At 40.5% G+C, this 10430-nt stretch overlaps 1 long non-coding RNA gene across 1 annotated transcript; it reads left to right on the forward strand.

Annotated features, from left to right (window-relative positions):
- Positions 1-8242: 8242 nt before the first annotated feature.
- Positions 8243-10219, forward strand: LOC131901245 (uncharacterized). The gene is made up of 3 exons (XR_009376447.1): positions 8243-8326; positions 8606-8690; positions 9533-10219. It is a non-coding gene; the product is annotated as an uncharacterized LOC131901245 (long non-coding RNA).
- Positions 10220-10430: the final 211 nt, after the last annotated feature.

A 10430-nucleotide genomic window follows, 5' to 3' on the forward strand; every position in this document is an offset into this window, starting at 1 on the left:
AACCACAGAGATAGCCTACCCAAGCTGGAAACTCTTGGACTCTGGCGGGAACAAGCACAGGACCAAACTAGGTCCTCTGACTGTGGGTGACAGTCTGGGTGATCACCTGCAGCTTCACGTGACCATGTTCAGGACTGACTGTGAACATACCTATCTGTCCTGAACCAGACAGCTGGAAGAGGCAGCCTGCTGGTGGAAGACACAGCCTACTAAGCCTTTGTCTCAGTACAGAAAATGAAAAGGAAGCCAGAAGTTGGCTTTTTGTATTACTTGTCAGTTCCTCTTTATCTGTCTGCCTCTCAGGGAAGACTGTGTAATTCTTTTTCCCTCAAATTAATGAGTTTATTGAGGTTATTACAGGAGTACAGGTATGGTGTTACTTATAGGAATATGAATAACTCTAATGTGTGGCATCACAAAGGCTCACATTAGAATGAGTGACTCATGAAGACTAGAACTCTGAATGTGTCTGCATGACTTGTTTGCAGCTGAATGAGACAGAGGGTCTCATTTTTTCAGTTCTCCTTAGTTACACCTATTTAACCTTGGGAGCGGAAGGGCCTTGTTAATCCTGTAAATTTCAGCTTTCCCAGCCATGGTTTAATTGCTGAGTATTATGAACCTCCTCTCTCTTTCCACAGAACTTTCTGAGACTTAAGGAAATAGTCCTACTCAGGGAAGAGCACACCAGTTGGATACTCAATATTAAATGATCAATCCTGAAAACATATATGCTAGCTATACAGAATGATTGGTTTACATTTAGGAATATATAACTATATGGATACACACACACACACACACACACACACACATATATCTTCATGCACATATATATGTATATGAACATAGCAACAATTAATGAATATAGAGGTCATAAATTAGAAACAGAGCAAGGAGGAGTGTAGTGAGGGTTTGGAAGGATGAAAAAGAAGAGAAAATAATGTAATTATTATCTCAAAAATAATAGAAAAGTATTTCATGTTATACAAAGGAAAATTGTTACACAACATTTCACCCATTCCTTAAAATGTTAGTTGTTTGTGTAAGTTCACATTCTCCCATGGAGCTCTGCAAAGGCACTAAAGGCAAACACAAGTCCTGAAGTCCCTGGTGAATCAACCATTTTATGTTTGACCTCTTCTGTAAGCACAGCCCAGTGCTCTATCATGCCCAGTGAATTGGCCGCAAAGCACAGCTTCTCTCATATATATTTTATCAGGAAAACCCCATCCTTCCTTCATCATCTTCCAGTGTGTGTGAGACCTCTGCTTGTGATAACCAAGCATCCCCAATGCTTCCTGTGAGCCAGTCCATCAGGAAATAATTTCTCTCAGATTTCATTAGATTACATAGCCTGTATTTCAAGGAGGTTTTTGAAAGCTCACCTACTTCCCCACTTCTATTGCACTCAGATTGATCTCATCTGTTCTCATAGCCTACAATCCCATGAGCCAAGCTTTGACAGGAGGTTTCATTGATCTTTTGAAGTCTTTTGTATCAAGTAGTTGAGAGACAGAATACTCCCTGACTAAGACAGGCTCTTTTTGCAGGCCATTTTAAGGCTATCAAATGCAAGTTCTAGCATGGATTTTCCTTTTCTCTGTATAAAAGGTTGAAACTAAGTGGCATCTATCACTTTTATTTTAAACAGAGAATTACACTCTAATTGTATACAAGTGTAATGAATTTTGTCCTAAGGAATTTTAATAAATACAGCAGTTTCATATATGATCTTGATTTTTTTTCTCTTCCATAAAATTTCTGACTTATGACTTTTCTGGGTTTGAGTACAACTTTCCATTTCCATTTAGAAAACTCTACAGATTTTACCTCTTGACAAAAATTTATTTAGTCATAAAATATTTTTGTAAACTTCATGGTAGAGAACTAATAAACACTGAATATTTCAACTCATTGAATTCATTGTATGTAAATTACATTTGTCATATAAAGAAACAAACTAAGATAATGCGTTTGCAAGTTATTAAAGTATCAAGTTGTTGGATGTAGGTTTTGGGCTCGTTTTAAGCACAACTTGCATTTTTTTAACAAGCACTCCTTTACACAATATTTTTAGTGTCACAGTGTCAGAGATCTAAAGAACCTCATATTTTAGCAAGTACCAGGAAAGATAGGGATTATAAAGATTTTGGGTGGGAAAATATGGAGAATAAAACCTACAGAGAAAAGGTTTTTTTTTTATTTTTTATGATGTAATTAGCATTTTCTAAAGCCCTGTAAAAATTCAGGGAGGCAAAAATGATTATAATATCCGGGATGAAAAAGGGAAGATCAAGAAGAAGGAGAAATAAAAGAGGAAGAGTAGTTGTAGGAGAAGATGGATGGATGGATGGATGGATGGATGGATGGATGGATGGATGGATAGAGATAGGTGATGAAATAGATAGATGATAGATAGATAGATAGATAGATAGATAGATAGATAGATAGGCAGAGAGACAGACAGAGAGACAGACAGAGAGACAGTTAGGAGTATATACAGTTTTCAGGCTATACACTATAGTGTTTATTGGGTTCACCAAAGGCAGGATGGACTCAGAACATTTGTCCTTCTTCCCCGTATTGGTCAGAGAACTAGGTATGGTTGAAGAACTCAGAATTTTTCTTTTAGTATCTGTAGCCCTTTAATTCTGGACAATCCTAGGATTTGTGGTTCCCAAAAATAGCCCTCAAATTTAGTTCCATTCCAGTTGTCTCTCAGTGGTCCCACTTTTTCTTTGTGTTGATATGTGAGGTGAGGTGGGACAAATACTAGTTATCCAGGGGGCCCTGGCATTCTAGGCCCCCAAGAATCTTTTTAAATGAATGCTCCATGGTTTGTATAGAACTCTAGAAAAGGAATAAGGAATCCTTGTTGCAGCAGATGATACAGAGAGGTTGAGACAAAACAGATTGGGTTCTAGCATGGATTATTACAATGGAGAGGCAAGAGTTTCTGGTCCAGAAATATTAACAGGCTAGATACTCTGAAGATTACATTTAGATCACTTTTTTCTCAGAGCTGAGGACCAAGCCCAAGGCCTTGTGCTTGCTAGGCAAGCACTCTACCATTGAGCTAAATCCCCATTGCCAAATTTTTAAGGACATATTTTAGAGAAAAGTCAGAAGGAAATGGAGGATTTAAGACTACCAATTTCTGATGCCATCTCACAGATTTTCCAGAATGTGATGGGCTGATCGTGTTTGCCTTTGGGGATGTTATTTTTATAAAGACAGCAAACTTAGTAGGGGGTTTCTAGCATTAAGCTCAGCAGCACAAGGACACCCCATTAAATAACTAGTCTGGAATCCTTTAAGTAAAGAGGAGATGCAGCAAGTTGATGAAATGAAATGTAGAAGTGCCTGCAGTTGAAAGGTCGGGATGAGATGGGTCACGCCAGAATGTTAATCAAGAAAAGTCAGAATAAGGAATATTAAATATAGGAGGAAGTCTGACAGTGTGTGGGAAAAGTCTTTATTTGCTAATGCTTTGGTGATTGGTATTACACATCATCCTCGGAGTATAAAAATAATACAATGGGGATCCTTCTTTGAGAAAACATGTCCACATTTGATATGATATTGTATATTAAGTTCAAGTCTCTGAAATCTTGTAAGAAAAAATGGAACATCATGGACCATGTTTCTGGAAAAAGAAATAGAGAAGAATTACTGAAGCAGATTTTGGTTGGAAATATGTTAAACATATATATGTACCCATAAATGTATATACATACAAAATCACGAGAAACAAAATCAGTAAAACAATCCAGACAGGAGTCCAATGGGGTCTGAATATTGATAAACACAATTATCTTGATGTCTACACTATCCACTTAATTCAAAATTCAGGCTGTCGACAAGGACAATGCTGTTCTGATGAGGATGACATCAGGGCTCCCTTTCTAGCCTTATTCAGTGGGCTGTAGATGGCAGCATTGGAGTGAACACACTGTTTACATCACCAAACCTACTGTAATTCTCTATGTTAATGTGTAAGAGAAGAACTGAGGTAAACTGACAGTCATGTCCTAAATATCAGGCAGACCCGCTTTTAAGCACCAAATGCAAATCATGGTTATCTGAAATATCAAGAGTATGAATATAGCCTCAGTGCAGTTTCCAGTGGTCTTTTGTCACCTTCAGCTTCTGACTCTGCATTTTAGAAGTTATGTAGACAGAAGAAATTACCTCAATAATTTTCACGTATAAAAAGCAACAGTCAGATTCATGATACAGTACTGCCTTGATTCATTTAATTATAACTCACATGGGAATATTATCAGTCAAATAAGAACACTAACATTTTCTTCAGAATTCCTCCCAACACATAATCATATTTTATATAAAACTTGATATCTCTGAAATGTTTGTAGCACATTACAACACTTGAAATAAAATAGTATCTTCTGGGCAGGACAGGACTACTGCACTCATGAATTCCAAGGTCAAGCCATCAACATTCTAAACCAAATGTCAAAGATCAATGGATTACAAATTTGTGTTTTTAAGACATAGGTGCTAAATTATTAGTCATGTCAAAAACATCAGTGAAAATATAATTTAGATGTGTCATCATTAGTAGACAGGTAGCTTTAAAAAGAATAACATAATGGTTGCTTTTCAAGAATATTTCTTGGGAGCCACATAAATGCCAGGAAGTAACCTTTACCTGGAACAAACAGATAAGATGTCTGTCCTGAAGGAACTGAGGAAGTTATTACCTTTTATCCATCTCGTACATTACAGCTGCTTTTTGCTCTGGGCAACCAACCCTCCAGCTCTTCTTGTGTCTGAGACCTCCAATAGAAGAGGATTTTCCTGCAGGAGGCAGCATCCAAACCCTCCTATTGATTTGTCCCTGAAATTCAGTCTCCACAGGAAAGGCAATCTTACCTCCTGCCCATTATTCACAGCCTGAAACTCACTGCTATTTATGAAAATGATTATATGCCATCAAATCATAGGAATTTCGGCTCCTTGTTAATATTTTAGTGGAAGGAAATTTTAAGTTTTCCCTTGGGTAGATACTACATAGTTAATAACTATTTTAGACTGTTATAACTATTAAACAATTTATTTTTATTTTTATTGAGTGAATATTTTATTTCTTTTTTACTGAAAATAGATTATTCCCTCATACAATAGTTCCCAACCATAGTTTCCCCTCCCTCCACTCCTCCCAGTGCCCACAAACCTCCCCTCTTCCTCAGATCTGCTCCCCCTTGGCTTCTTTTCAGAAAAGAACAGGCCTCCAAGAGACAACAGCCAAACATGACAAAACAAGATAAGACAAAACAAAAATAAGACAAGACAAAAGCCATCATATAGAGACTGGACAAAGCAATCCAATAGGAGGAAAGATGTCAGAGAGGAGGCAAAAGAGTCAGAGACAAACCCACTCCTACTATTACAAGTCCCATCAAAACTCCAAAATATACACAGAGATGCTAGTGCAGACACATGCACGCTCCATGTTTGCTGCATCAGTCTGTATAAGTTCATATGAGCTCTGCTTAGATGATTCACTGGGCCATGTGACCTGATAGAGAGTTTCAATTTAGACTCCCACTTCCACACAATGACTGGCTGTGGGTCTCTGCACCCATCTGCTGCTAGAAGAAACCTCTTTAATGACAACTGGCAAGACACCAATCTATCAGTATAGCAGAATATTGTCAAGAATATTAGCAATCATTTTATTGATTTTTTTTAGTTACATTTGGTTCTACCCTAGGTCTGTGGGCTATTTGGTCTCCAGTTCCTGGCCATGCTGGCAGTGTAGGTCATGGACTGCTTTTCCTTCCATGGGCCTCAAGTTAAACCAGACATTGTATGGCCACTCTCTCAAGTTCTGTGCCAACACAGCCCCAGAACATCTTGCAGGGAGGACAGACTATATGTTGAGGTTTTTGTGGCTTGGTTGGTGTCCATGTTTCTCTTTCTGTAGCCTGCAGAGTACCTTTCCAGGCCAAACAGAATAGAAGATAGGGGTGAGAGCTCCATGAAGGCAACAGCTTGATCTCTCTATGTTCAATGAACTGTGTAGATGTTGCCCACAACAATGGTACCCCACTGTCAGTTTTCAGAGAGGAGCACTTTGTCCTAGCATCAATATAGGTTGTTTAGGGATCTCCACAGAATCCCCTTCCCAACAGTTCGACTGACTGCAATCCAGTCTCACCAGTAGCCTTGCCTGGCTACAGAAGATGGTCAGTTCAGACTCTGTATGCTCCATTACTAGGAATACTCACTAGGATCACCCATGTAGGTTGCAGGAAGTTTTCCCTGCACTAGCTTTCCACAACACGCTCTAAAGGCCCCCAACTCCAGCTGTCTCCCCATACTCCCTCCCTTTATCCCTTCCCCTTAATACATGATCCCTTCTAGTCCTGCCCCCACTAACCCCAAGTCCCCCTGAAAAATATATTCTATTTTTCCTTCCCAGGGAGACGCATGTGTTTCCTCTAGAGACATCTCTTCATCTAACTACTTTGTATCTGTGGAATGTAGCTTGATTATCCTTTACCTAACAACTAATAATATACTTACAAGTGAATACAAATTATACTGGTCTTCCTGGGTCTAGGTTATCTCCCATAGGATGTTTATTTCTAGTTCCACCCATTTTCTTGCAATGCCAGTTGGATGTCATTTTTTAAACACCTGGGTAATACTCCCTTGTGTAAATGTACTACATGTTCTTTATTCATTCGTCCATTGAGGGACATCTAGGTTGTTTCCAGTTTGAAGTTATTATGAATAAAGCCACAATGAACATATTTGAGCAAGTGTCCTTGTGGTAGGATAGAGCATCCTTTGGTTACATGTCCAAGAATGGTATACCTGGGTCTTGAGGTCGATCAATTCCCAATTTTCTGAGGAGCCACCATATTGATTCCATCGAGGCTGTACAAGTTTGTAGTCCCACCAGAAATGGAGGAGTGTTCCCCACTGAGAAAGCTTTATTCTCAGTCTCATTGCCTGCTACCATTTTCTTTCCATCTTGGCCTCACCATTGCTGTGTTGACCTTGGCCTTGAAGCTTGGCCTGAATTTTTTTCCCCCCGAGAGATTCTGAATTGCAGGGGTGCCTGTGGTTGCATCTCAGCAGAGCAGAAGTCCCATAGCCATGCTGAGGTTTGAAAATAGGGCTGTCTTAGTGCACCCCACTCACTCTCATTATAGTCTAAAGCACTCACCCTCTGCTGTGTCTGCAGCATTCAATAACTGATTTTATTCCAAAGTTGTTAAGTCTGAGTTAAAATGGGCCTTATGGAGGGTTAGGAGAAATGAAGAGTCTCAGACATTGCTTGTGTTGTAAAATGGTGTAGCCCTATGAGAAGCTATTTATAATTTTTCAGAAAGTTGAACTGCAGTCCCCAGGTAACCCAGTGATTCTGGAATGGGAAATAAGTTGTTCACAGAGAAACTAGCTGACACCAGGGTTGTAGCAGTCATCTTCAGAGCAGCCCTGAAGTCAAAACTATTCAGATACCCATCATCTGTGAGTGTAAAAGTACAATGTGGTCCGGGCTTTCCATGGAATCTTGTTCAGTAAGAAATAATACATGCGATCATTTGTCTGTGACTTAGTCAACCTCCTCTTATTCAAACAAATCCCTGACACAATCATCTTACAGGGAGGAAAGGATTATATTGGCACCTGGTTGAGGATTTTCTAGTTTCCTGGGCTCATTGCTTTGTGTCTGAAGTGAGGCAGCCTGTGGTTTAGAGAGCTCCTTTTGGAGGAAGCTGTTTATCTTGGAGACACTGGGAAGCACTGAGTGAAGCTATTGGCTGCTTCACCACCATCCTGTTGTCTTGTGCTGGGGATCCAAGCCTTTACTGCACGGATTGGAGAACTTGATGAACAGGCATGGCTTATAGGCCAACCACCCCATGAGCCCATTTGTTCGTGCACTGGGTTTACAAGGTTTGTGCACTTCATTGACTGATCTGTCCATCTGTCCTGCCCACTGTGTTCTTCCATCTAAGGAATGTTCAGTTTCTTCTTAAATGTCCTGGGTGATCTTTTCTTATATTAGCATTATTTGGGAAACTAAACATGTGAATGCAATGTAGTATGTTTGTATGCGTACACACTTGTATGTGTGTGTTCAAGAGTGTGTGTGTTCAGGAGAGTGTGTGTCTTTGTGCGTATGAGTGTTCAACCCTGCACTAAGAACATAATCTTCTACTAAACAGAAACAGGAAAGATTGGAGGAGAGACTAAAATACCTGCTGAAGCAGAGAGATCTGGTCACCAAGCACAAGGTCTTGGCAGAAAAGCTGCAGCATTACTTCACTGTCTCCCAGATGAGGTAGGACCCCAGGCCAGGAGGGAGTGGCACTCAGTAGTTCCCCTCTACCTGAATCTCTCTCCTATTTGGATTTCTGCCCATCTTCATGGCCTTTGAGTCACAGCCAGGGAAAGAACATCTGAATGTATGAGCTGGTTCAGTCAACAGAAATGTCTGTCCAGGAAAAATACGTATTATCCTTAATCTTTCTAGAGATTGTGTCCCCTTCTTCATTTCTGAGCTCTCATATGTCCTGAGTTCATTGATCTTTATGTCTCCCCACACATGTTCCCATGGCAGCCCCAAACCTAACAGGGAGAGTGTTAGATGGAAGACAGTGTGCCCTCCTGCCTCTTCATTTTCCTTCAGGATGGCACCTTTAGAGGTAAGGTCCTTCCCTTGTGCAGATTTGCATGGAGCCCCTCCTTACTGATTACAGGTTTTCTGAAGTGAGCATCTGTTTGCTGTGAGAAAGTTTCTCTGGAAATAAGCAGGTTTAGAGTTTGACAGGTTGAAGCCAAGGAATGTTCTGTGCTGGAGTAAACAGAGCCTGCACACTGCAGTGTTGCGTAGACACCACTAGAGGGCCTCATACAGTTAGGTTCCAAGGTTGCTGAGTTGCCTGGTATCTGTTCAAGGCCACGCATATCTCTCCTGAACTGTGTGTGACTCTGACATTGCTATGCTGCTATTTTTTTTTTTCAAAATAATGTATCTGAACTTTTGGAGAAATGTGCTGGGGTTTTGTTTGTTTTTTGGTTTTGTTTTTAGTTTAAGTGTATATTTCTCAGTTCAATCTCTAGCAATTTTTAAAGGCTGAGAAAAAAATCCAGAGCCAGCTGCTCTCTGGCCCTTCTCTCTTGAGAAAGAAAGGAATAAGCTCAGCTGAAAGGTAATGCTGATTGTCAAATGCTGGCATGGCAGGTCACCACCAGGCCTGTGTTTCAGCTGCCTTCCTCTCCTAGGTCTAAAACACTCCAGCATGATCTAGAACAGGCCACAGCCCAGGGTCAGAGCCTGCTGCAAACACACCTGCTTCAGCAGGGACACTAAGTGCACCAGGCAAAAGAGCCACCATTGACTCCTATCCCCTGCAACCATGGCATTCGTGGGGTGGTCTTTCTTCCTTCACATTGGTGTCCTGTGAGTGAATAGGCCCTGGTTTTGTCTAGGCCATGGCAGAGTTAGGATGCTTATGGGAATAATTGCCATTCTTTCTCTTGACAGCACCACTTAAGAGAACTCCACTCTAGCATCAACACCTCCTCAACAAAAGACATCTTGTAGCTCTGAACTAACCAGTGAGGAAAATCCCAACCTACCAGCAACCTACTAAATAATGTTGATTCATTATTCCAGGAGAAAATAAATCATCAGAAAGAAGCTTGAGCTACAGAGGACCTGCCAAGACTACTCAGAACTCAGACATCTATTAACAAGTGGCCCTCAAACGGGACACAGCAGCATGAGGAGGGTATGTTGGTGAGCCAGAGTTACTCTGTCAGTTTACTCTCCATGTCTTTAGTAAGCTGTCTGAGTCCTCCACATGTGGTGAGAAATCCGACAAGAAAGCCTGCATGGCTGTCATGCTGTTATCTATACATACCACATGGAGAAGAATAGGATTCCCTCCCCAGGGCAATGCTGAAGCCAACTCCATGTCACGTGAAAGTGTTGCTGAAGATGATGCACTGCAGGTGCTACAGCACTCCTTCACACCTATGTTAGTTAGTCATCGGATCTTCCATCAAGAAAATGACTAGGGATTCTCCAGTGTCACAGCCTGGACTGGCAGGACTGGTCCTGAGAAAGAACTTATAGAGGAGGTCTGAGTCATCTTTGGTGCTTTGGAAAGCCAAATGTACTCCATTGATTCGTTGGGTCTAGAGTAGAAGAATATTTTTAGCTTAAGTTTTTGGAGGGGTCTTTTCTTTGCTGGGGTTTTGTTTGCTTGGTGTTTTTAGTTTAGTTTAGTTATAAATTTTGTTATTTTTTGTTAATTTTTTTATTCTTGTCAGTGTTTTAATAGTTGGCTAAGTATATACACTGCATTTACTGACTGCCTTTTAAAAGTCCCCATCGAAGACTTTTTGTGAATAAAAAAGCAATTTCCAACTCTTCACTT

The sequence above is a fragment of the Peromyscus eremicus genome, unplaced genomic scaffold (assembly GCF_949786415.1).
Source record: "Peromyscus eremicus unplaced genomic scaffold, PerEre_H2_v1 PerEre#2#unplaced_60, whole genome shotgun sequence".
NCBI lineage: Eukaryota > Metazoa > Chordata > Mammalia > Rodentia > Cricetidae > Peromyscus > Peromyscus eremicus.